The sequence below is a fragment of the Lissotriton vulgaris genome, chromosome 10 (assembly GCF_964263255.1).
Source record: "Lissotriton vulgaris chromosome 10, aLisVul1.2, whole genome shotgun sequence".
Classification (NCBI taxonomy): Eukaryota; Metazoa; Chordata; class Amphibia; order Caudata; family Salamandridae; genus Lissotriton; species Lissotriton vulgaris.
The window spans coordinates 1,028,481,570-1,028,508,112 of NC_141698.1; the positions used below are offsets into that span (position 1 = coordinate 1,028,481,570).

The 26,543-nt window shown below is 44.0% G+C and overlaps 1 protein-coding gene across 3 annotated transcripts in view; it reads right to left on the bottom strand.

Moving 5' to 3' along the window:
• The window catches only part of CPNE4 (copine 4), a 1,444,425-nt gene that overhangs the window by 873,829 nt on the left and 544,053 nt on the right, over positions 1-26,543 (bottom strand). The window lies entirely within an intron of this gene.

The following is a 26,543-nucleotide window of genomic DNA, read 5'->3' on the forward strand; positions in this document are numbered from 1 at the left end:
AATAAAATAAATAGATTTATGTTTTAATAAATTGTTTAGTTTGTAAATATTTTCTAGGTTAAAAGAATTATTTTATTGTAAATGTATGCACTATTTTATTTTATATAATATTTGTAGGTTTTAGTTATATGTAAATAATATTATAATATGTGTTCTTTTTATATATATATATATATATATATATATATTTATATATATATATATATATATATATATATTTTTTTTTTAAATATTCTTTATTAATATGTATTATTATTTTACATTTGTAAAAAAAAATGAAAGTGTTTGAGTGTGAATAGTAATTTTCGTTTTCTCCGGTATCCAACACTTTTCCTGCTGTTGCATTTACTAGAGTAGGAATAGTAATTTTTACCCCTGTGCGATCCAGCACTTTCCCTACTGTAGCAGTCACCGGAATGAGAATATTAATTTGATCTCTCCTCTATCCTGCGCTTTCCCTACTGTTGTACTCACTAGAGTTGGAATAGCAATTTTTGCCTCTCCACTATCCTGCACTTTCCCTACTGTTGCAATCTCTGGAGTGGGAATAGTAATTATTACCCCTCCGCTCTCCAACACTTTCCCTACTGTTACACTCACTGGAGTTGGTATAGTAATTTTTACCCCTCCTCTATCAAGCACTTTCCCTACTGTTGCACTCACAGGAGTGAGAAAAGTAATTTTTACCTATCCGCTTTCCAACACTTTCCCTACTGTTACACTCTCTGGTGTGGGAATAGTAATTTATACCCCTCCGCTATTCAACACTTTCCCAACTGTTGCACTGACTTTTTCTATTGTTGCATTCAGATGAGTGGGTATACTAATTTTTACCCCTTCGCTATCCAACATTTTCCCTACTGTTACACTCACTAGAGTGGGAATAGTAATTTTTTTCCCCTCCTCTATCCAACACTTTCTCTACTGATGCTCCCACTGGAGTAGAAATAGTAATTTTTACCCCTCCGCTGGCCAACACTTTATCTACTCTTGCAATGTGTGGAGTGGGAATAATAATTTTTTACCCCTCCGCTATTAAACACTTTTCCTACTGCTGCACTCACTGGATTTGGAATAGTACATTTAACTATTTTGCTATCCAACACTTTTCCTACTGTTGCACTATTTGTATTGGGCAATTTAAGTTTAAATATTTTTTCAAACTTTAATGATTTCATTTATTCTAGATTTTTTTTTCTATTTTGAATTATTTATATAAATATATATTTTATTTGTATATAATTTAAAAATTTACAAAATTAATTAAAGATTTAGTTGTAATATGTTGTAAAGATGTATATTAAATTGTATTTATTTTGTTAAAATTAATATTAATATTTAATATATTTTATATATATATATATAATATATATATATATATTTTTTTAATCAACATTTTTTATATCTATATCTTTTACATCTATATTTTTTCTTCAATATTTTTTTACTTCGTTGTGTAGGCATGGGAGTGGATATTTTTGTAGTCTATATTTTTTTCGATATTTGGAACATCAATATTTTTAACATCGATAATTTATCAGTGAACACATGGATCCATGGGGGCACCTGAGTGAATGGATGCCATGAGCTTTGTGGTTTCTTCTGTGGTCAGCGGGGTCCAGTTGGAAAGGCTTGGTGCTCCTGAAGGGAGGGCCTTAAGTTCAGGTAGGTGGAACACTGTTGTTGCTGTTTTCGATTCTCTGGGACAATCCCCTTTTCTTGGCCTCTATCAGCTCGTTTTTGTAGGATCTAAGTGCAACCTTATAATTGCTCCTGTCAGATGGTTCTTGAGAGGAATGCCACTTCCTCTACAGCTGTCTACAGTGTCTCTTAAAGTTTCGGAGGGTGCCTGTGTACCAGTTTGTTTGTTTTCGGGTTTTGCTGGGTTTTGTTGTCTTTGAAGGTACACTTAGTGAGCAAATCATTGAGGCATTGGGTGTTCTGTCAGCGTCGTCAGAGAGAGTGGGGGGCGTAGGCTGAGGGGGGTCATCCATGCTTATTAGGAGATGTTTTTCCAATTGCGGTTCAGGGAGGGGAAAGTTGCTGTCGTCCTACTCGCAGGGGTGCTGATGTTGAAGTGGATGAATAAGTGGTCTGTCCAGGTGAGTGGTTGGGCGTGGTTGATTTTGGCTATGTTGTAGGTGGAGAAGATGGGGCTCAATGTGTGGCCTACCATGCGTGTGGGGATCGGTCACAAGCTGCGTGATGCCGATGATGAGGACACTGTCCAGCAGGTCGGTGGTGTTGGGGTCATCTAGAGTGAAGTTGAAGTCACGAGGAGAAGAAAGTTCCCGGAGTTGAGGACAGCGGGCATGATGAGGTCAGCGATGAGGTTGCTGAAATTCCACAGTGGTCCCGATGGTTGGTGGAGAGTATTCCCTTGGTAATTGATTTGCCGTCCATTGTCTTTGTGGATTTCGGCTGAATCCTCCTCCGGATTTAGAAGTAATGTCTTGGTGCAGGATCTTGTAGGCAGTTAGGATGTGTTGCTGATTTCTTCGGTGGATAACAGGTTGAGCCATGTTTCTGTGTGGAAGGCAAGGTCGGGGTGTATGTCGGGTGTGCGAGCTTCCAAACCTCTGAGGCATGTTTATGGAGGGAGCAGGTGTTGAGTTATATGAGTGCCAGTGGTTGATGGTGGGTGTAAGGTGCGTTTGTGGGATGGACGTGAGTGGGGCTGGGTGCTTGCTGGAGGCTGGGGTGTGGAAGAGATGAGAAGTGTCAGTGTGAGCATGAGAAAGGTCCTAACGTGGTGTTAGGTGCATCATGTAAGCAGTGGTCAGCTCTTCATCCAGGGTTCAGGTGATGGAGTTCTTCGGAGGAATACCTGCAGGTGGTGAGGAAAGCAGGGTCTCTTTCGCTGGGCACGGTCCAGGCGTAGACGGGTGCAAACGGGCTTGCCTTCGGCAAACATTCTGTGGCCAGCCGCTATTAAATATGTCCTGGTGGCGGCGGGGTCAGGAGGCAGGTTCAAGAAACGAAGGGAAGATACAGCAGCGTGGAGGCAGCACCCGATGCCAAAAGTGACAATGTAAGTGCTGAACAAATAAAATAATGTAAAATAAATAAAAGTAATGTAAAGCAGTGCAAATAACGACAATCAACAGTAAATAAGGCAAGGAAAACAGCACGGAAACAGCTGAGCAGAAGCGCTTGGATTCAGTAGCAATGAGACATCAGCTACAAGTGGCAGGAGAGCAGCCCCGAAGAGGCTGGGATGCCAGGCACCTACTCAATGGGGTTGTGCTGCGGCTGCGATTAAGTAAGTCCTGGTTGGGATGAGGATAGGAGACAGGGTACAGAAATGGCTGGAAGCCGACGGCAAAAGTGAGAATGTAAGTGAAGATCAAACAAAGTCCTCTAAAGTAAATTAAGTTAATGTCAGGCAGTGCAAATAATGAATACCGACCGTAAAAAGGCAAGGAAAAACAACATGGAAACAGGGTAGCAGGAGCGCTAGGGGTCAACTGTATGAGGCATCAGCTGTGAGTGGCAGGAAAGCAGCCCTGAGGTGGTTGGGCCAGGTAATATTAGCTTACCGCCCAATTGGCATATTTAATTTACCTATACGTCCATAGTAAAGTGGAACTGCATGTACTCAGGGCCTGTAAATTAAATGCTACTGATGGGCCTGCAGCACTGATTGTGCTTTTAGCGCTAGGCAGTTACCTGGCCTACATTGGCAGAACAGGCCATCGCTTCTAATCTTTCCAGCATCCAGAAGCTGGCCCTGGTTCTGGGGGGAGCAACATGCTCCCAGGATCAGAGCAGGAACTGTCTGCTGTGAAAAGAACAATCTCATGAACCAATTTGTTGCCTGCATCCCTACCAGTCCCCAAGGGTGTTGCATTCAGTTATCTGTTACTACGGCTCATTGCAGGTCCAGGATGAGGGAGAGGGGCTATGTGACTCCCTACACTGAACAGCCGCTGCGGGTTGAGGAAAACCTTGCTATGGTGAGCAACTGATTTTAGAGGGTCCCTGTCTCTCGATGAGGTCTTTTCAAAGGGTACATTCGATGTTAAACTCTATCTACAAGTCAACATTTGTTCTGTAAAGTTTCACCTAGCAGCCATTTTGACGCACTTTAATCTTTGGTCCCTACAAGTCCTCAAATTAGGAAAGATGTGCTTGGAGCAATGGCGTAACACAAATTGATGGGTCCCCCTTGCAGAATATGATGAGGGGGCTCTAAGTCTCCCATATCTCACAAATATTCATTGGCTTTGGGCTGAATGGGGCCCCTTTGAAGGGTTGAGGCCTCCATAGAGGGATGCCCACCCCTCCCCCGCTCTCAGGGGCTGCAGGGGCCTGCGTTACACTATTGACCAGGACCCTGGTGATAATGCAGCGGGGACTGTGGGTGCTGAAATCAGCTCATAGAAATCTGTTACATGTACTACATAATTCTCTGTATCCCCCGCGAGTGCACAGCCGCCTCCACGTGCCACAACCGAATGCTCAGTGTGGATTAACGACACTGGATGCACAGCACACCTGGTGCCCGTCTCCATCTCCCAGACATTTGTGCATTAAACTGTTTTGAGATGGATTCCCCAGTGTGTGTAAATCAAGATGACAAACAGGCCTCCATCACATGTTGTTTACCATCATAATTCACTTCCATTAGGGAAACTGCATCAGACCGCGGCGCGTACGGGTAGCAGGTGGAGCCAGCGGTTGTCACGCGCGTTGACAGACACAGCTGAGCACCAGATGCAAATATATGGCAGAGGTTCCATGGCACTTTTATAACTGTCCATGCATTCATAGTGGCTGGCGACACGTTTATACCTAGTGGGCGCAATCCACAAAGCCATTGGTGGCCCTAAAGTTGTTTGTGGAAGGAAAAGGCTCCAGTTGCACTCTGACAGCATACTTGTTAGGTGTACATTCTTTTTATTATAGTGTAATTCTATGCTCTTTGTGGAAAGTTATGAATTAGTAAAACACACCCAGGGGCTGGGTTGTAAGTGGTTGGCCTTGTCAGTTTGTGAACACCTACAACATGTCTGCATGTTTGTGAGCAATCACAAACTCTATCTCACTTTCCCCATCCTAGATATAGTCAGAGTTTTCCTCTAGTAAAGGGCTGCAATAATGCCATTTGCAAGGAGGGAAGGGAAATGCATCAACACAAACTTGCTGTTTCGGGGTGATCCCTGTGAAAAATGCTTTCCTTATGGAGAAAAAAAGATATGTTCATTTGCACATTGTCTTTCAAGAGTGTGTAACTAAAATGATAAGTCGTCGAAATTTTACATGACATTCCCTCCACCCCACTTGGACTAAATATTGGAAACACAAACATTGTGGGACAGAATATTGTGTCAAAAATTTCGAGGAAAAGAATATTGTGTAGGTCATTTTGTATGGGTAAGTAAAGTTTTAATATATATATATAACTCCACATATATGTACCTTGACAATATATATATATATATATATATATATATATATATATATATATATATATATATATATATATATATATATATATATATATATATATATATATATATATATATATATATATATATATATATATATATATATATATATATATATATATATATATATATATATATCTTCAAGGTACGTAGATATGGAGTTAAGAATAATACATTTATACTTACCTATTTGCAATTGCCTTCTCGATATTTTTGCCCTCAAACTTTTTGTCCACACGATATATGTGTTTCTGATATTCTGTCACTGATCCCCTGTCATGTGCCAGCTCTATACGCAGTGCTTAAATTGAGCCAGTGGTTTCCGGTGCTTGCCACCAGCAGGAAATTGCCGGCACAGGAACTTAATTGCCAGAACCTGCACTTATGACAGCTGCCACATGTTGGCACTGTTTGTTTAATTTAAAGATGAGCAGAAAAACAGTTGTTTGTTAATTCAATATGCATTAAAAACAAACAATACCTTCCACCCAAGCCATTCTTAAACCTTTGGCGGACTCAAACAGTCTGAATTGTCACACTTGTAGCAGTGGGATGGTCAGTAGTTGTGTAAGTATAGTGACAATGTGTGGTGCAAACTGCGGTGACCTCCTGACAGGGCGCCAGCACTTATTTTTTACAAATTAAGCATTGTCTAAAAGTGGCCATTAGGAGGGACATAATTTCACCAAAATTTATGAGGAACAGGAATGAGATCACACAGTCTTTGAACCCTAATTGCATCCCTGGGTTGGCTCTGGCTTATGACCTTGGCCTAGCCCCTCAGCAGCCTCCGATTTGCTCTGCAGGGGTAGGTGAAGAGTTCAGTAAATGGAAACTTCATAAACTAATACTGGATCATAAAACTCTCCTTCTGGTATCTAGAGGATATATCTCCAGCACATCGTATGTGTTGATTTGCATGAGAGCCACATTGTATGCACTACATCATCTTACAACTGCATCAAATCAATTACATCACAAAGGAGGCAAAGGGAAGTATAATCAGTAAATATATTAATTACTATCATAGTTAATATGGCTAGGTAGAAAATGACAAGATGAAAATAATAAATAATACACATATTAGAACAATGTAGGACTAAGGGATGCACTGAAAACAATATAGCTGTAGGTCGATATAATGGACGTTGATATGGTGTCCTACTGCCCCCCAGAGACAGGGGTGGAAAGGGAAGTACCAGCGATACCAGAGGGCAGGTCAGTGGTGACCATTGTTGTGACCCCATCTTGCAGCATTGCCTCCATGCTGGAGTGAAAACTCAAGCACTAGGAGGGGAAAAGAGGGGAGTAAGTTGTGATTGGTTGCTTCCTGTTATGAGAGTGTTGCTGTACCTACCTGCCTGAATGAGTGAAGCTACACATGTGCAATCAGCTAGCCTGAATGCGCAAAGTGAAATAACCTTCGCCCGCCCATCTGGTCTTACCACCGTCCTTCGGATGCGCAAGCTCAGGCCTGGAGGAAGCACCTTTTTCTACCTCGCTGCCAGAACCTGGAACACCCTGCCCCTCCGCCTCAGGCTATCCCCGTCGCTGACCCATTTCAGGAAGGATCTCAAGACCTGGCTCTTCGACTAAACCTCAGCACCCAGTCCGACTTGTAGCCCCCCTCCCCTTCTGCCTTGACACCCTCATGGGTGAGTAGACGCCCTTAACAAGTATTGATTGCAGTAAGGGCTGGTCCTACAGGGTCCCACACCTTAATGACGATTTCACTCACAATTTGCACTGTACATATGGGTCAGCCATGGCCATAGAGGATTGATAAAGCAAACGTCTGTTTTTGGGAGGAAGTGTCATGTTTTGGAGTCAATTAGCTAGCGGTACACATGGTAGCCTATAGTGTACTGCTATTGCCTCCTCCACCCCCCAAAATGCCAGTGCAATTAGCAAGGGATTCTGGGAGAAAATAAGTTTTGAAGTTTGCAGTGTATAAGATGGTACTTTTCATAGTTGACCAGAACACCCACAAATGTGTATTGAAATAGTTGCTACCACCACTGCAGGTTTGATAGTATTGAAGAGTGAACCAATTTAGGCACCTCATTGCATCCCTGAACGTTAATGAACACAGGTCTTTTTTACACTTGTCTACCCAGAGTACACCATCCAACTGGGTGCCCCTATCAAGTTTGAAATTTCCATACACTCATCTTGGGCACCACTGATATAGAATCAACCAGAGGAAGACAAGAGGAGCATGGGACAGAATGAACAAGAGAGCAGTAGCATAGAGAATCTAGTTCTGGTTTGTGACTGCCATACTGCCAGCAAGTTCCACATGCCTTGTGATGTAAAACCAGTAACTGTGTGTGAGGAACAGAGTTGTTGGATGAGGGGGGTGTGAGCCCTTCTCAAGCAATAGCCACAATCCTTGTCAAGGCGAACCCTAAAAGTTACTAAATTAACCTGTGCTTAACCCGCTGGTAGATTGGCACACAAGCAGTCAGGCTTAACTTAGAGGCAATGTGTAAAATACTTATGCTGCAAACAAACAGTGCTAAAATGAAAACAGAACACAAGAAAAATCCCACACCACTTTAGAAAAATAGAGTAACGTATATACTATTTGTCACTAAAACAACATAAAATCAGTCAGTAGAACATGAGATATCCAATTTCAAAGTTTTAAGGTAAAAGTGACAACTGTGATTATTTGGTCATGCCGGACTGGGGCAAAGTTACAAGTTCAGGCTGACAGCGATGGAGCACGGGCCGGATACAGGTACCTGGGGAGTCCCATTCAAGGTTGTACTTTATGTCCTTGATGCAGAGCGTTACATTGCTCTGTGTTGGTTCCTATGAGGAGCTGCAAGGGCTGAGATTCAAGGTGCTGCATCGAGTTGTGCCATGCTCTGTTGGTTCCAATGAGGAGCTGTGGATCACAGGCTGTGAGGTGTTGTGATGCAAAGTCCTGCGTCACACTACATTGAGTTGCATATGTCGAGTTGCATCTTGTGCGTTGGTTCTGAGGAAACCCACAGTTGGACCAGGAGGAGTCAAATTCGATGTCAGCCAATGGTCCAGGACATAGAGGGGACCTCTTGGGGAATAGGACTCCCTCCAGCAGAGAACAGCAGCAGGGCACAGGCCGATCCAGTTGATTGGGGGCAACCAGGCAGTTGCTGCCCAGATTTGTGGAGCTTATGTCCTTATAGCTCAGAACAGGAGGCCAGTCAGCTCCTACTTCGAGTCACTCTGGTGGTTCTGGGTTCAAGGAGCAGGTCCAGTCTTTCTTCCTCAGGCAGGAGGCCAGCAGGGTAGATCTTTTTGCTTGCAGCAGAGCAGCAGTCCTTCCAGCAGCAGGGGATCAGAACAGTCCTTCTTCTGAGTCTTCCTCAGGTCCAGAAGTGATCTGAAGAGTGCGTCTGAGGGTCCCATTTTCATACCTGATACTAGCTTTGAAATGGGAGAAGTTTCTGGAGTTTTCCCTCCACAGAGGCGTTTGGAATTGCCTGACTCCCTGTCTTGGTCCCAGTCTGTCTGCAGTCACAATAGGCTAGTGTGAAGTTCTTTGTGTGTGAGCTGAAGCGGTGTCTTTGAAGTGCAAGTACGGCTATGCTCAGTCCCACCCCCCACCCACAACCTGCCTTGGACGGCCCATCCTGCCATCACCTAGGCCCTCTATTGTGTGTGCGTGGCTGTCTGGGAGGAATACTCGAAGGCTAACTGCCAACTACACCGAGTCATGTGACCTAGAATACAGGCGGCAAACACCAAATGGTTAGGACAAAAAATGCCAACTTTCTAAAGTGGCATTTTCCGAATTGTGACTTAAAATTCACCTTTATCATTAAGGAGGGCTTTAAATTACAATTCCTCAGACATCAACATGACCTTTTTATCTGCTCTAAAAAAAAGTTACTTATTAGACATGATAATGTAAGCCAATGTTCCCCTATGGGAGAGGGTGGCCTTATAAATTAGAAATAAAGACATTTGTAAGTTTTTCACAAACAGAACTTGTAAAACTTAAAAGTGCAGGTCCACCTTTTTTAATGCAATGCACCCTAACCTAAGGGCTGTTTAGGGTCTACCCTAGGGGTGACATATGTATTAAAAAGGGAGTTGTAGGCTTAGCAAATAGCTTATTTGATCTGACAGACCAGAGACATGTTTAGTGGGTCGCACAATAAGTGCTGCAGGCCCACTAGTAGATTTAATTTACAGGCACTGCTACATGTAGTACCACTTTACAAGGGGCTTATAGGCAAAATAAATATGCCATTTGGGTGTAAGCCAATTTTACCATGTTTAGAGGAAAGAGCACAAGCGCTTTAGTGTTGCTTAACAGTAAGTGCAGCGAGTTCTAAGGCCAACAAAAAGGAATTCAGCAAACCAGGAGGCGAGAAGGCAAAAGGTTTGAGGGAACCTACGCCAAGGATATCAGGTCTAACAGAGTGGTTCAAGGTGACCCCCACAAAGCACATTCCAGACTCAGAAGTAAATGTAAGTGTACTTGTAAAGCGCACTGTGACTCCAAGGAGTATCCTGGCGCTGAAGACCGCTGGGGAACCCGTCCTGGTTTTCCCTGTGAGATGGTCCCTTTCTGGGTATCTCCAAGGTGAAACCAGGAATCCCCGGGTCTGTGGGGGGCCGTTGTAGAGATGAGGCAAGCTTAATGCCCAGAGTTGCGGAGAGTGTTCCCTGGTTTAGAGTAGGCACCTAGGCGAGAATTATCGAGTCCGTTTGACCCTGGTCCACGACCCTGCCGCGTCGGGAATTGAACCCTGGTCCCGGGCCGTTCTCTGCTTACGGGTATGCCGCCTCTAACCAGTGAGCCACACCACTCCACTGGAAGTAACATACCAGCCAGCAAGAAATTCAGCGGGTCTGAACTCTTGAACACAGAAGCATTCCCTACTCCCTGGATTTGTAATACTTTCAATAGGAGGAAGATGGTGGTCTGAACTCGGCTGTGGATAGCAGTTTTTAGGTCCTAAGAGCTTCAGTGGAAATCCCAGGTAGGATCTGATGTCCTGAGTGACCACCACTGGCTCCTTGAACAGAAGCTGTGAAGCCTGGATGACTAACTCAGTCACCCTCCAGCTGCTTACAAAACCAACTAAGACCTATCTTAGACCCTGCATTTAAGTGATGTTCAATGTGTCATGAGTCTTATGGTGAGAATGGGAAAAACAAATTTGTGGGACATTTCGGGCTGTCTAATTTTGATTGTTGGTCTAGGGATGTCTTTGAACAAGAGGAAAGATGTTGTGTAGCGTACACTCGAAAGGTGATAGACCCTGTAAGCAGGTATTTTACCACAGTACTGAAGACTTATTTTAATGCTCACTTATTCTGAGTACATCATATTAACTACACACATAACGTCAGATAAGTAGATGTGGAGTTGAGAATAATACATATATACTTCCGTATGCACTGTGGAATCGTGATATGTGCAGGGCAGCATTTGTGACTTATATTTTGTGCCATGCAACCTGCAAGAAATGCACTTGTCTCAGTGGTTTTACATTCCTTTAATATCATATGTCGGACTGCAGTATACACGTAAAGAGAATTCATGTGCTGATGTGTAGATCCAACCCAACACTTGAGCGAATTACCTATCTCTTTGCAGCAGTAATGCCCCATTTCCCAGACCACGTTACAAAAGGGGGTGGTGATGGACGGGGCATCTGAATCAATCAAACACTCACACCCAGTCAAAAGATCTGGGTTTAATCCATCACCGTTCTTTAGCCCACTCTGCCACCCCAGTTCAGACATGGCTATATGCAAATCAGTCTGACCCTTTCCTCATGGGAACAGTCCAGCCCGAACTGCCAAGCCATGTCCTCCCTGGACCGGAAACAAGCTTCCGGGGACCGGTTTCTGGCAAACCAGCCGTCTTCAGCCCGGCTTGCTTGAATCCAGTGACAAAGTGAGCAAGGGACTCACGTCTGAGCATACCCTGCCACACTTATGGCGGCCAAAAGCGGTACAAAAGGGGGTGGTGATGGACGGAGCATCTGAATCAATCAAGCACTCACACCCAGTCAAAAGATCTGGGTTTAATCCATCATCGTTCTTTAGCCCACTCTGCCACCCCAGTTCTGACATGGCTATATGCAAATCAGTCTGACCCTGTGCCTCATGGGAACAGTCCAGCCCGAACTGCCAAGCCATGTCTTCCCTGGACCGGAATCAAGCTTCCGAGGACCGGTTTCTGGCATTCCAGCCGTCTTCAGCCTGGCTTGCTTGAATCCAGTGGCAAAGTGAGCAAGGGACTCACGTCTGAGCATACCCTGCCACACTTATGGCGGCCAAAAGCGGTACAAAAGGAGGTGGTGATGGATGGTCCTCGGAAGCTTGTTTCCGGTCCAGGGAAGACATGGCTTGGCAGTTCGGGCTGGACTGTTCCCATGAGGCACAGGGTCAGACTGATTTGCATATAGCCATGTCTGAACTGGGGTGGCAGAGTGTGCTAAAGAACGGTGATGGATTAAACCCAGATCTGTTGACTGGGTGTGAGTGTTTGGTTGATTCAGATGCTCCGTCCATCACCACCCCCTTTTATACCATTTCCCAGACCTTTCACAATGAGGACTAAGGGACAGATTTATGAAAAGGTCACCTTGCTGTGCTGCACTGCATGACAGGGAAAGGGCAGGAATTTGCTGTATTTAAGGCAATATGGCACACTCCTGCCTTTTCCTCTGTGCTGGTGCCAATGCAGGCACCCTTGTGCAAGGGGCCTCTGTTGCATGCAGGATTGCTTATGTGCAGGAAGGGACACCAGCTGCACAAAAACAATCCTAAAAGGCAAATTCTTCTTTCTATATGTGCTGCAAAATGTTGCACAAATAGAACGAGGAAGTAATGAGGAGATTTAAATGCATTTTTCCTTGTTGTGCATCTCTTGGAAGGTATATATTTTGGCACATTCCCCGGTTGACCAGTTCTGGTACATCTGGAAGTTGCATGGGAACGCCCACGCAACGCACATGGAACGCCTTCCTAGTGCAGAGTAAGGCAACACAGTGATATGAGCTGCTTTACTCCAGATGTATGGAGCCACTCGGAGCCACACCAAGCGGCCTTGCGCGGCTTCATAAATCTCAATTAGGAATGGCATCGCTCTTCACTACCTTCCGTGGTTGCAAGAGCGACACAAAACCACTCGTAAATATGCCTCTAAGTGTGCATCGAGTATGAACAGAGACTTGCAGGTTCATGTTCTCTGATTGGCTGTGTGACGAATCCGCATGGCTGCAGAGAATGCCAATTTTGTGGCATCATTGTCAGGGAGGCACATTTCACGGAATTAGCGAATGGAGGTTCATTCCAAAGTAAGCAGTGAAGCAAAACTTCCACTCCATGTTCATTGTAAAATTATTTTGATTTACATTTTTCTGTTTAACATACAATATGAGCAACCAGTAGCATCAGGATATATAGTATATTATGTATGCACTCAAGAGATTTTAGCTGTGGTACTCAACAAGGGCTTCATTTACAAGGCCCTTAGCGACACTTTAGCGCCGTGGAACATCACTTTTTTGATACTCCAGTGGCACAATGTGCCACAGCATATTTACAAGGCCACACAAAGCAACTTTTTGTGGCTTTTAATGGCCTTGAAAATATGTACGCCTTTTAAACAGAACACTGCCGAAAAGCGGTGTTCCATGGGTGTTGCTGTGGGAACATCCATGGAATCCAACGTATTCCCAGCTTTACGCTGAATCGAGGGAGGCGCAACGAGGAGAAATATCCTTATTTCCCTAGTTTTTGCCCCTTTCTATGGGTGTTGCATCCTGCAGCACCCGTAGAAAGAGGAAAACACCTCTTGTGATTGTTTTTGTGGAGGAAGGTGTCCCTTCCTGTGTAAAAACAATCAACTCTACCACGCACCCTTTCACCATGGCACCAGGGTGCCTGCGTTGGCACATGGCAGACCATTGTTTGCTAGCACAATGGAAAAGGACAGGAATGCACAGTATCTCATAGATATGGCGCTTTACTGCCCTTTCCTTTTGATAGAAGGCAGTGCAGCAAAGATTCCTGGTGCCTCTTCCCTGCACCAAAACCTCGTAAATGAGCTCCTTAATGTTAACGTAAAATGATCTTCTTTCTAGAGAACTGTTACAATGGCTTTGGATCAAACTGATTTAATTAATTCCGAGGGCTTCACTTTCCGCCTAAATGACACTGGGTTCGTTCAATCAAGGGAGCTCAGCTGTGCAAAATGCCTTATCGCAGCATGGGTGGGAAGGTGAGGGGGGTGGGTAGTTAAAGCATGGAGCCCCCTCTCCCCCCAGCCCCCCCCCCGTTGACAAGCATCTAAATGGATACACAGTGGATGTTTTACTAAGTATTATTTTGAGTAGAATATCTGACGTTCTTAAATCCCACTGCATAAGGGTCCTTCACTTTTGGACAGCTGGACTCTAATTTGACTTTTAAGTGTATTGCAACTTACCAACCTTCCCCAGTTTAAATTCAGAAAAAATAATAATGTTACAACTATGCAGCCTAGAGAGAAATGAATGCGACCAAATAAATCTGCTGTTAGCCCCCAGCTCCAGCAATACTGGTCTACTCTCCATAACAAGAATATGTTGTTGTTTTTTAACGCTCAGTGTTAGAAACTGAGGGGCAGATTTATGTCGGACTTGCGGCACTTTTGTGCCGCTATTGCATCACTTCTGTGACGCAGCAGCGGCATAAACCCTGCGCCACATTGTGACATACTTACATCTTGCCGCATCTATGGAGATGCGTCATGGTGTAAGGCTCTGCGCCACATGAAACCTGCGTCAGGTTTCATGACCTAGATGCGACACGCATCTGTTTATTCCTGCGCCATGGTGCGCCGAATCATAAATGCGACGCATCATGGGTGGCGCAAGGATAAACTTGCGTGCCGTATCTTTCCTGGCGCATCTCTGCCGATTTGCAGAGATGCGTCAGGCAACATAAATCTGCCCCTGATTGTCTGCAATTCTCAGCACCTCTAGCAAATGTGCTTGTGTAAGAATTTACCTACGTCATCCTTTTTCCAGTTCACCTATCTACTAGTCCATCCATCTGCCCACAAAGAATACTGGTATAGTTGGATGATAAGATTGCACAAACTCAAAAATCCTGAAGCTAACAAGGCAAGTTAAGTGTGATAAAAAGCGAAATGTTTTTACATAGTGCTTGCTACCACAGTTTTTTGCCATTTTGCAGCTCTGTAAATAACCACAGTTACTGCACTAGAATTAAAGGCATGCCTGCCAACTTGAAGAGCAATCTCACCATGTGAGGAGGGGGTGGAGCCTCGAAAGGGTGGGGTTCGATCCGAGAAGTACCTACGAGGCACTATTGAACCTCACCCGACCCCAAGCCCCTCACGCTCCCCCACAAAACAAGCCTGCTGAGGCTGGTACCATGTCCTTGTGTGTTTTCACACCCATCAATGGAATTTCGCAGTTCAAAGCTGTGAAAATGAGCAGGAAAACCACTATTTACAGTGGATTTCGGCTTGTTTTCCCTGCCACCGTGTGATATCGGCTCCTCACCCGGAGACCTGCGATGGGAGCCGATGTCAAGTGTCACACAGTGGCACCGTGTGAGTTGGCAGGTATATCAAGGTCTTCGTTTCATTGGTCTCAGAGGATAAAGGGCTGTGTTGGCCCAGACAAAATTCAAACTTGAGATGCACAGGTTGCAGTAAACACTTAACTGGGCCTGGTTCATAAATTGATTTGGGGAGTTAACACAGTTTGCAGGTCTGCAACTTTAAAGCCACTTTTGGCATTTAGAAAAAGTGTTTCATAGTGATGAAAAATGTGGTTACCAGGTAATATTGGGCTATGTTAGCATATGAAAGCTTGGTGGTAAGGGTTCTCTAGGTGGTGAGTTTAAAGTGCCAGGACTGGGATGCTCTGAAATTTATTTTTTATATCGACAAATGTGTTTTATGGGTATTCACAAACTTTTTCTCAGTCCACTGCCACCCTGAAAATGAGTAGTGAGTAACTTCTGTGAAGAGCAAGTGTACGCCTTTTTCCAGAGCGGGTGCTGGAGCGCAACACGCCTCAAAATGTTGGAAAAAGGGTTTGTCCACAGGGATAAAAAAGAAACAAAAAGTTAAATAGTGCAGTTACCCTCACCAAGGATATTTTCACACATAAAATGCAATGTACAACTACACATGCAGAAATGTATTTCTTTTGGGGTGGGCATAATTCCCAAAAATTGGTGTAGCCTAATTATGTGAAATGACAGCAATATTACTTTAGATGACACGGAATTATGTGAATAGCGTAACCCAGCATTTATCGCAAAATGAAAACTCACGTTCAAATTGGACCGTAGGATGCATTTGTCGCCTAAGAAATGGTGCTAAATCCAACAAACCATGAACAGCATCAGCCAGCAGCCGCTCACATTTTATTTCTGTGCATTTTTTTCACCCAAATTACTCTGAATTACCTGGGTGGGTGTAAATTTGTGTATCACAAAATCAACGCGAAATTGCTGAAATTACTCCAGTTATTCCATCAAAATAAAAATGTTGCCCCGGAAAAAAAGGAAAAATAACATGATAATAACACTAGGTTGCACAGCCAAGTGGAAAACAGACCCAGGCACCCAGTCCCTGTCTGAGCGGGGAACCAGGCCGCTCAGACCAACCACGACGGAGTCTGGGAGCCTGCGTGCTTCCGAACGTTGACCAAAGAGGAAGGAGGTGAGGCGGCGGCTGGCAGGTAAGTGAATGTTTTTTTCTACTACCCCACGGCCCTACCCGCACTATTCCATAGCAACTGCTACTGCACAAATTGTTCAGTTTGCATAGGAAGGGCTTGCTCCATGTGGAATAATGTTTCTCCTGCAAAGAAAAAAGTGGAGACTGCATTTCTGCTGTTTGCAATTCTCTACTATGATAGAACGCAGACAAGCCATTCACCACAACAATAGTGACACTCGACAGTGTACACCTGGTCTCCTGGCTATACCACCTTGTGCATACACTCAAGCCGGCGATAGGTGGGCGGGTGAGGGTGGCTTGGGAGAGGGATCTGGCGCACCCCTGACCGACAAGATGTGGGCCTACTGTTGTGAGCAGATCCTATAAGTATCGAAGAACTATAAGCACAAACTCTTGCACTTCAGGTATTTGCATAGGATATACGTTACCTCTATGTTGGTTTCCAAGATGGATCGGAATAGGCCAGATAGCTGCCTGAGGTGTACGATGGAACATGCTGATTTTATCCACCTAGCGTGGAATTGCCCGCTGTATTAACTTTCTGGAAGGGGGTCTTTGGCCATCTGGTGCGTCTGAACCAATGCCCCCTCCATTGCTGGCGCTGCTGGGGTTTGTCCTTCCTCTGCGAGTCGGCATTAGGGGATTTGCTGCAATAGCGCTGCTGATAACCAAACGGCAGGCACCTTTGCATTGGGGTAGGTCGTCCTCACCATTGGTGAAGGCCAGGTTAAAGGACTTGGTTTACTGTGACACAACCAGTGATGTCTATGCGTCACTACTTCCCCCTACCACCCGACCCAAAAACATAAACCAGCCACTTCCTTCATACCTACTGCTCCATCCAGAACTTACTGATCGATGCAACATTCAAATCTGTTAATGGTTGGGATAGGGGCTATCCTATTGGGATGGAATGTGTGCTACGAATTACCAGTCTATGGCCCTGTACTGCAATGTTAATTAATATTGTCTTTATTTACTTTTTTTCCTTAATTGTTTTAAGTTTATTTTTTTGAACGCTCTTCCTACGGAGATGAGAACCAATCCCTCCACTGCCTATTTCAAGAAACAGGCCAAATGGCTTTTCCTGAGTGGACACTAACAGCATCATTTCTCTAGTTCCCTTGTTGACAGATTTGACATTTATCCCAAAGTATCTTTCGCTACATCTTTTTGATTGGATGTAAACTGTTATTTTGCTGTAGAGCCCTTTCGGAACTATAATAGAAGGCTACTTCTTGGACCGATTACAGATTTGTCATTTACTCTACTATGCTGTGACGACCCACTATATGATTGTTTCACTGAATGTTACGGGAAATATTTTGCACTATATGAGAAATGGAGCTAGTTGGGCCTTCTACTTGATATCTGACTCTGATTGGTAACTCCTTGTTGTTTTACAAGGTTGACCTGTTCTGAGTTCATGCATGCTTCTCAGTGTACAGTGCTCTGATACCCGCAAGAGTCATGTTCGCGCTTTATAAAACTTTTCAAATAAATAAATAAATATGTATGCCATAATCATATTACTCATTATAAGCCCAGCTATATTTTGAGCTATGGACCTGTGACTAGCATTATGTGTACTATGGCTGCCGCCGTTTATGTTGAACAATTCTCAATGATAGAAATCAGCAAAGGTGGAAGGCCTTTTTTGGGAGAAATCGTTTGACAGTCCAGGAAATACAGCTGAAAACCTACTTCCCACACAGGTTTCCAGTCACACTTCTAGGAATGTTTGTGAATCCCAAAAAAGTGTAAAAGAATTTTCAGGTGGAAACATCATTCTCTGCTTTTACTTTTATGGATTTTTTTACTTTTATCAATAGGCCCTCAGTTTTTTGTTTGTGTTTTCACACTGACTTTTAAAGGCTAACAGTAAAAAAGTATTCAGTAGCACAGAATCTAGCAAATGCTCCAATCTTGAATCTGTAAATGAACTGTTACTATACATCGATCGTATTCAGGAGATTTTGCTCCGAGTGGAATTTTGATATTTTCAGTCCAGCACAGAGTTAAGAGCAAGCTCAGACTTAATCCCTTGCACCCTATTTTTAAAACACCGTTTTTGATTGCAGAAGCCAAGTTTGGAAAGATTTTTAATGTCTGCCACAACCTTGCATTTGTTTGTGGTAAAACTCGGGGGCATCTTTATGAAGCTTTCACGCAGGACAGCAAGCCACCTTGCTGTGCTATGCTGATCAAAAGGGCAGGAATACGCTGTATTTAACATTATACAACACATTTCTGTCTTTTCCTTGCACTGGCACCTTTTTGGCTGCCTCCCACCAATAAAACACCTCTGCGCCTTGGTGTAAGGGTGCCCACGTTGCAGACAGGATTGTTTTGAAGCAGGAAGGGACACCTCCCTTCACAAAAACAGTACTCTAAATGCAGCACACATAGAAAGAAGAATAGGTAGGAGAAATAAAGATATCTCTCTTTGTTATGCCTCCCATGGGGAGGTGTAGCATTTGGACACATTCGCAGGCTTACTAGTGTTGTGAAATCTAGGAAGGCGACAAAACCCATGGACGGATGCGTGGGAACACCCACGCTGGTGAACAACCTTTACAACGCGGTCGAAACACCGCAGTGCCATCACAACGCAGATTTTAAAACGCAAGTCGTTACCACGACTTGCACTGGAGGGCGCTCTAGACTAAGGAATAGTAGATTTACTATTCCAACACCTTCCCTACTGTATGTAGGCTGGAGTTGGAATAGTATATTATACTATTCCTAAATCCAGCACCCTTCAGCGCAAGTCGTGGTAACGACTTGCGTTGTAAAAGCTGCTTTGTGATGTACTGTGATCATTTTGATCGCGTGGTAACATCATACATCACCCACGCTTCATCCATGGGACACCTTCCTGTAGCAGATTAACACAAGGCATCAATTTGCACTGCATTGCATTAATCTGGATTTATTGAGCCATGCAGGTTCACGCAAGGTGGCCTTGCTTGGTTTGATAAATCCAATTTAGGATTTGCATTGCCCTTGACTTGAACCTGTTTACGTGGGGCAAGGGCGGAACAAAACCTTCAAAAATATGCCCCAAAATGTTTGTGTACTGATATGAAGAACAAAAGTGCCCCTCCCTTTAAAAACTTTAAATGGCATGAAATGGCAATATTTTGATATGTTGAAGATTTATCAAAGTGTGCTCATTTTAGGCTAGACGCTGCCATCATATACTGTCATTTTATAGACAGAAACTGGATGCCCCATTAGCAGGACCACTGGAATTAGGCAGCAGGAGAGGAAAAAGGAATTCTGCAGGATTGACTAAATTATACTGGAACAAAAGGCAAATTATGCAGAAATTATACTGCAGGACTGACTAAAGTATGCTGGAACAAAAGGAAAATTATGCAGAATAATTTTACTCATCAATATTACCTCAGCAATGGTTTTAATTCATTAGTACCAGTATAACACCTCAAACTTTTGATCTGTTAGAGCTAGAAACATTTTCTTTGTTATAACCTGTAAATTATTCTGCAGATGATGGATTATCTGACAAATTCATAATTATGCGGAAAACACAGCTGTTGCAAGATCACATAATTTAAGTGATCCTGCCCATGAGGTCATTTTATTTCAAGTTTCTACTAGTAGACATTCTGAATGTCTTATTTTATGATGCATACATATTGCACTTACTGTTTTTGCAACAACAAAAAAAAATATTTTAACTACCTACTATTAGAGTCAAAACTTTCAAACGTGTGATGCATAGTGTAAGCTGAAATTCTTCTACTTTTGGAAGGGGGAGCTAGAAAATCCCAGGTAAGTAGCAGAAAATATGAAACACCTCAGATAGGTAGCTTGAGAAAATAACAGAAATGTCAGCAATTTACAATTTATATATGACGGGGAGTGCCTGGATGCAGGGACTGGTGAGTCAGTGAACTATTGAATTTATTACATCGATCTGTATTTGGCCTCATAGTCCCAAGTTTGAATCCTGGCAAGGCTGTGCAGTCTTTCATCCTCAAGGTCAACAGTAAGAGGACTATTGAGGAGGGGTAGGTGGAACTCACGGAATTTCACTCAACAGGATTTCGTGAAGTTACAGAAAAACTCAGCGGAATTCCGCCATTGAGCAACAAATATGCAGATTGCGCTGCAATTTAGTACGAGTAGTGCAGCTCGCGCAGAAAATCAGTGCGAACAGCGCCATGCGTTGCACAAGAGCATGCGGCCCTTCAAGTAGAAAATCTACACAATTGGCAGCAAATCTACTCGAATAGCAGCGCTCTGACTGCAATTGCTCACAAACACCAGAAAATCATGCTCGGGACGTCAAATCTCACTTGCGCTCGCCAGCTTGCATATTCTGAAGCATCACAGGAGAAAGATTCTGCCATGCTGCGATCTGCAGGATTTGGCCAGAACTCCATGATAAAGACTGGCGCAGAGTGGCCAAAATTTCATGGGCAGAACGTAATATTTCGTCCACCCCTACTTCTGAGTTGAAAACGTGCGTTTTACAAAATACACATTATGAAATGGAAGCAATCATGCAAAACAGTGAGGAACAGAAGCAAGAAAAGGTAGTCCTCATGGATGATAGCCGGGGCATAGCGACCACTGGTGCAGCTGGTGCAGTGCACCGGGAACCAGAGGTGGGAGGGGCCCAGTTTGGCCTGCACCAAGTAATGATACTTCAAAGGCTGCCTGTGCCCAGGATGTGTAAATCTGGTCTCATCTGTGCCCCTGAGGCTGCAGCCTAGTTTAGGAACCTACACAGCACTGGTAAATAAATGTTGAAAGGCCTAGCTGAGCTCTGCTGATACACTTCATGCCTGCCTCCAGCTCTCCCTGACTGCCACAAATGGTATCCTGGCACAGCACACTAGAGCTACACATGTATTCTGATAATTCCAGAGCATCAGTGCATCCTCAAGTCTCTGCCAGTGCTGCTCTTTCCAGATCCATAGTTCTCATTGGCTGGACCTTCACGCACAGCTCTGCTGAGCCACCTCGGCCCTGACCTTGATCTTTTATTGATCTAGGCACAATGCGACATACACACCGTTCCTCTAATGGACATCATTTAGATCTAGTCACATCAAACCATCCACACAGCTCTGCCGATGCTTCTCTATCATGACCGGCATGGTCCTTTGACCTATTCATCTAGTGACCTCCACACAATTTCCCAGATGCACATTTGTCCTGCATATCAGGCCTCTATGGAATTCTTCACATCACTCCACACAGTTCCACTGATATACCTCTGTCCTGCAGGACATTGCCACCATTCCCTACCATTCGCATCCAGATCTGCAAACAGCTCCCTCGAAGCACATCACTTATGCAGATAAGCACTTCCTGATGCTCGGGCCCTTTAGCACTAAAGGGCTTATTCATGAGCCCTTGCGTCACTTTTGCGCCGCCAGTGCTTCACTTTTTGTGGCGCACCAGCAGGGTAAAAAATGTGCCATGTTGCGTCATATTTACAAAGTGACGCATCTATGTAGATGCGTCACTTTGTAAACTCCTGCACCACATTATACCTGCGCCAGGTATAATGTATGCAGGGGGGGCCTTCTGACAAAAGTAACCCTTGTAGAAGTGATACTGTGAAATATATGATATTTCACAGCGTCACTTCTAGGACACAAATGCGTCAATATGTTACGCCTGCCTCATGGCAGGCGTAAGACTGACGCAGGCATATTTCACATAGGACTTGCCCATGCGTAATGACCCATTGCTAGATTTGCGTCACTTTTGTGACGTACACCAGCAATGAGTCATTTTTGCGCCTACAGATATGTAAGAAATACTGACGTATCTGTAACTCCTTGCGACATATTGCGTCATACTGTAAATATGACGCATCCAGCATGCCGCAAGGAGGGCGCAATAACAAGTGGCGCATCGCTGTTTCACACACAGCGATGCGTCACTTTTCATAAATGAGGACCTAAGTACACAGACACAGCTCTGCCATTGAACCGCAGTCTTACTATGTAGGTCGTGGGTGTGGGTGGTAGGAGGCCTCACTGGTATGGTAGTTTTGAGCAGTTTGCATACATGACTCAGCCAGTGCACCTCAATCTTACTGCTTTTATCAGATTTTTACACTAAATGGAGGCAGCTCCAGTTCGCTGATGCTTCTCTGACCCAACAACCCAACATGCAAGCTCGACTGCCATTTCCATACTGAGCCGTTGCCGCCATCTCCACCAATGTTCCTCTTTCCTGTCCTACAAAGCTCCCTAAGATACCCACGTTAGACCATGCGTCCCTCCTTCTGGGCTTGCAGCTCCTCCTGTACATGGCCGGCTACTATAAACTTGTACCCAGTGCTTAATTTAAAAAACTTTTTTAAATTAAAGTGCCAGGTCCCTCGCCAGAAGGCCTCTGCTGCATGCACCACCCATTGCCTCTGCCAGCGATGCAATTACAGCATCAACAGAACTACTACCACTCACACTCCTACAAGTGTGACAATTCAGACTATTCCAGGCCCCCAAAACTATAAGAATTGCTTGGCTGGCAGGTAAAATTAATTTAAAAATGTATTTGAATTAATAAACAACAGTTGATGTGTCCATCTTTAAATTAGACAAACAGCACCACCATGCGCTGACTGTCATATGTGCCAGTGTTGACAATTAAGTGCCAGTGCCTAGCACTGGAAACAACCTGCTCAAATTAAGCAGTGCTTGTGCCAGAGGGGCACGCTGAGCAAACCTGCAAACAGAGCTCAGTGTGAAGACTCCAGGTCTGTCCCAGGCCTCTGGAATTCTGAGGAATCGTGGCTGTGGATTGATTCATTACAGAGAACTTGGAAGACTTCCTGAGAAGCCAGTGTCTGTAAAAGGCAAGAAGGCCCAGGATAAAGTCACTTACTACTCAAGCTATGCTTCTACATTAACTTGGGGTGGGAGGGGTATCATACCCTGGGCACAGCAACAAGTAGAGCATCCTGCCTTTAATTTACATGCCTTTTCTATGTGAATAGTAAAAATTACCCTGTTCAGATGTCAATGTAGGTATTTTCTTAGTGTACACTGCGGGGGGCCTATACCTTCTGTGGTCCTCTGCATGCACTGCTGCTATGGATCGCAAAAAGCCGTATTGAGCACCCCAAACATTCTGTGACTCTCAGCGGAGCTGGGGGGTGTCACAGTGTATTAGTGAAGGAGGTGTAGTAGCACCAGGGCCTAAGAGTGTAAGAGTCCCAATCAGTGGCTGCTCGCCGAGGGAGTGCTGCGGGGTGATGGAGTGGGGCGGGGGAGTGGCATGGTGGGGGTAGTGGATTCGGGCATACGATGGACTGGAGTAAAGTAAGTAATTAAATAATAAAACAATTTACCTTGCATTCGCTGAATTGCCAACTCCGTAAATAGTTTTATTTATTTAATTACTTGCTTTAATCCTGTCTGTCGTATGTCCGAATCCACTACCCCCCCACCCACCCTGCCCCTCCCTCGGCGAGCCGCCACTGGGCCCAATGAACTTCAATTAGGGTTTCATTTACTCACTAGTCAATGGGTGGTGGATGCAGTTTCCCCTATTGTATTAGGACCGCTGGCACCCTGGCAACATTACAATTTAACACTAACTGAGTGTTTTTCATAGGTGGCCCTTGACCCTCTAGGCAGATTTTGGTGCAAGGGGCACCTCCAACCATTTCCAGATTGTCCTAGAGACTAAATCTTTCTCTAATCATCAATAGCCACAGCTAGGCATCCTGGCAATAGGGGATGAGTAGAAAATAGGATATGCGGGTCGTCCGGATAGAATCCTCTTGAGGATAGCGCCAATAGTGAGAGAGGTTCCCAGCATCCCATTTATTAATCATCACTAAGGCTCAAATTGATCTTGATTGATAACTTTGCACACAGAGCGAGGCATAGAGCGTGAGAGCAGTGAGGAGAGAAACTGAACCCACATTTGAAAATAAAACTATAATATCTCAAATAAAATCTTCAAGACAACGACGTTGCGTGCCATCACACTTGATAAACAGGGGTAAGTTTATTGGGGCTAAATTAAGATGACATCTTCTAGGTGATGCTGTGAGGTGCATCTGAGGTTACAAATAGGCATTCCAAATAGCCATGTTTGCCTCCTATAGATGTATGCTAAATTTCAACTTGCTCAGGCTGTTTAGTTCCCCATTTTCTATACCACCGAAACAGCATTTCTCCAAATGTAAACAATGTCTGAATCCCTTGGACCTTTGCCTGGTTGGCAGGCACTTGCTACTTCTCTCCTATGGATGGAAGAGAGAGTTCAAGGGCAGTTCAAGGAGCATGCTGCTTTACCATCCACTTAGGTACCTGAGTGTCTCCTAAACAGACTCCTTCATTTTGTCACGATTTACCAAACTGGATAACCTTTGTATGCCTTTTATTCGTTAGTAAAAATAAAGGGACGCACCCCCCCCCCCCACTCTGAGGGTTGGGGGTGCCGCCGAGCTCTTTGCCAGGGCCGATTTTCGGCCGATTTAGTTACAGGGCCGATTTTGCAGCTATGCTGCAAAAACGGCAGCAGGGGCCCAAAACCGGCCCCCCACCCGTGCGGCGTACCTGGGGATTGCCAGGTGCCCGCTGCGGCCAGTCCGGGCCTGGTAAAAAGATTTTAGCAAGCAGTGTTTCCAATATGAAGAGTCTACGAGCATGTAGCACCAAGAGACCTTCTGGTGAATGGGCGCTGTATAAATAACCCATAACATAACATAACAAGATGTGCTCAATTTGCCTTGCATAGGCTCCCAAGAAAATAAAATGGATAAAAATACCTTTGCTTAAATTATCAGCAATTTGATAGAGACTGACATACACAATATATAGACCTTGTGAATACATGTTGTTCTAAAAAACCTTTGCAGCAAATGGAATGTACCAGCTTTACTTCCCTCCAGTGGAAACTCCCAACAGGCCCACATCAGTTCTCACTCCTCTCCGTGCTCAATTTGTACTAAAAAATGTGCCAGGGCCACATACGTTTTTAAGGACTCTCTTGTAGCTGGTACTGCCCCCAGCTCTTGCCAGTGCTGTCAGAATGCCAGTGCCAACATTACCTACAAACATCAACTTGTACAAATTACTAGCCTTGAAGTTCTTGTTCAATCATTTTTAAGTACACTAAATTGTTAAATGGTCTACTGATGTGCTCTAGTCAAAACTAGACAGATTGCACCACCATGTGGTACACTGTCATAAATAAGTACCAGTTTTAGAAATTAGTGCCGGATGCCCGGTACTGTTAAACCCCGGCACAAATTAAGCACTGCTCCATCCACTTACATTCCACTCCTTACTACTGGTTGACTATGGGTGAGGTCTCTGTGAGGAAGAAGCTAAAGAAATGCCAAAGTGAGCGGATGAAAAATTAAGCGAATGGTTTTGCAGAGACATCATGCTGTTGAATGGTGAAAATGGGGAGGGTGGAGCATTGTAAAGGATGTGATTGGGTTATCTATCCTTCACACAGAAGAAAAATACAATGAAGCAATAAAGTCTAAACATACAATGCATCAATTTAAAAGAGAAAGAGAAAAATAATTGTGATAAATGAATTAACAAAACAGCATGGAAGATATAAAATGGAATATTCTAGGACTGAAAAGGAAATTGCAATAATACCAGGGGTGTAGCTGTAGGTGGTGCAGCAGGTGTAGTTGCACTGTGGCCCAGATGCCTGATGAGCCCACTAAACCCTGATGACTTCAGTATTGTACCACCCAACAAGTATTCACAGGGCTCAATTTCCTTACTTGCACTAGGGCCCAGGTCACCCTTGCTATTCCACTGGATAATAGACTTTTCAGTTAGGTGAAATATCACATGATTAATGACACATGGTAGAAAGGTTTCTAATATTGTTGAGATTGAGGTTGGATTAAATTTTCTCATATTTAACACCAATCAAGATGTAGGAACAGAGTGGAATTTAAGAAAATCTAGTCTGGGCTTTTTGGCCGGAAAAGGTAGCAGTGCTGCTGTCTTTTGAGCTTGTTATAAATTATACTTCACATTAACTGTTTTACTATGTGGATCTATATGACAGGTTATATTGGCTAAGTTGTAAAATACTGATCATGAGGACTGAAGGCAATAAGAAAAAAAAATAATTCAAAAGTAGAAGAGACAACATTTTCAACCATTTATCTACAGTGACTATGCTGGGCATTGAATTCCGTGGGGGTCCATCTAGCTTGGCACCGATGATGCAGCTTTGTGGAGCTTGATGAGTTCTGATAGTTGTTTAGCTTCTTTGTTGTGCAGGTCTTCAAGGATCATGACCACAACATTGAATTTGCATTAGTGTTGTACTGTGAATCAATAGGGCTCTTTCAGGATTGTTTTTATGAAGTCCACAGGATTGGCATATGT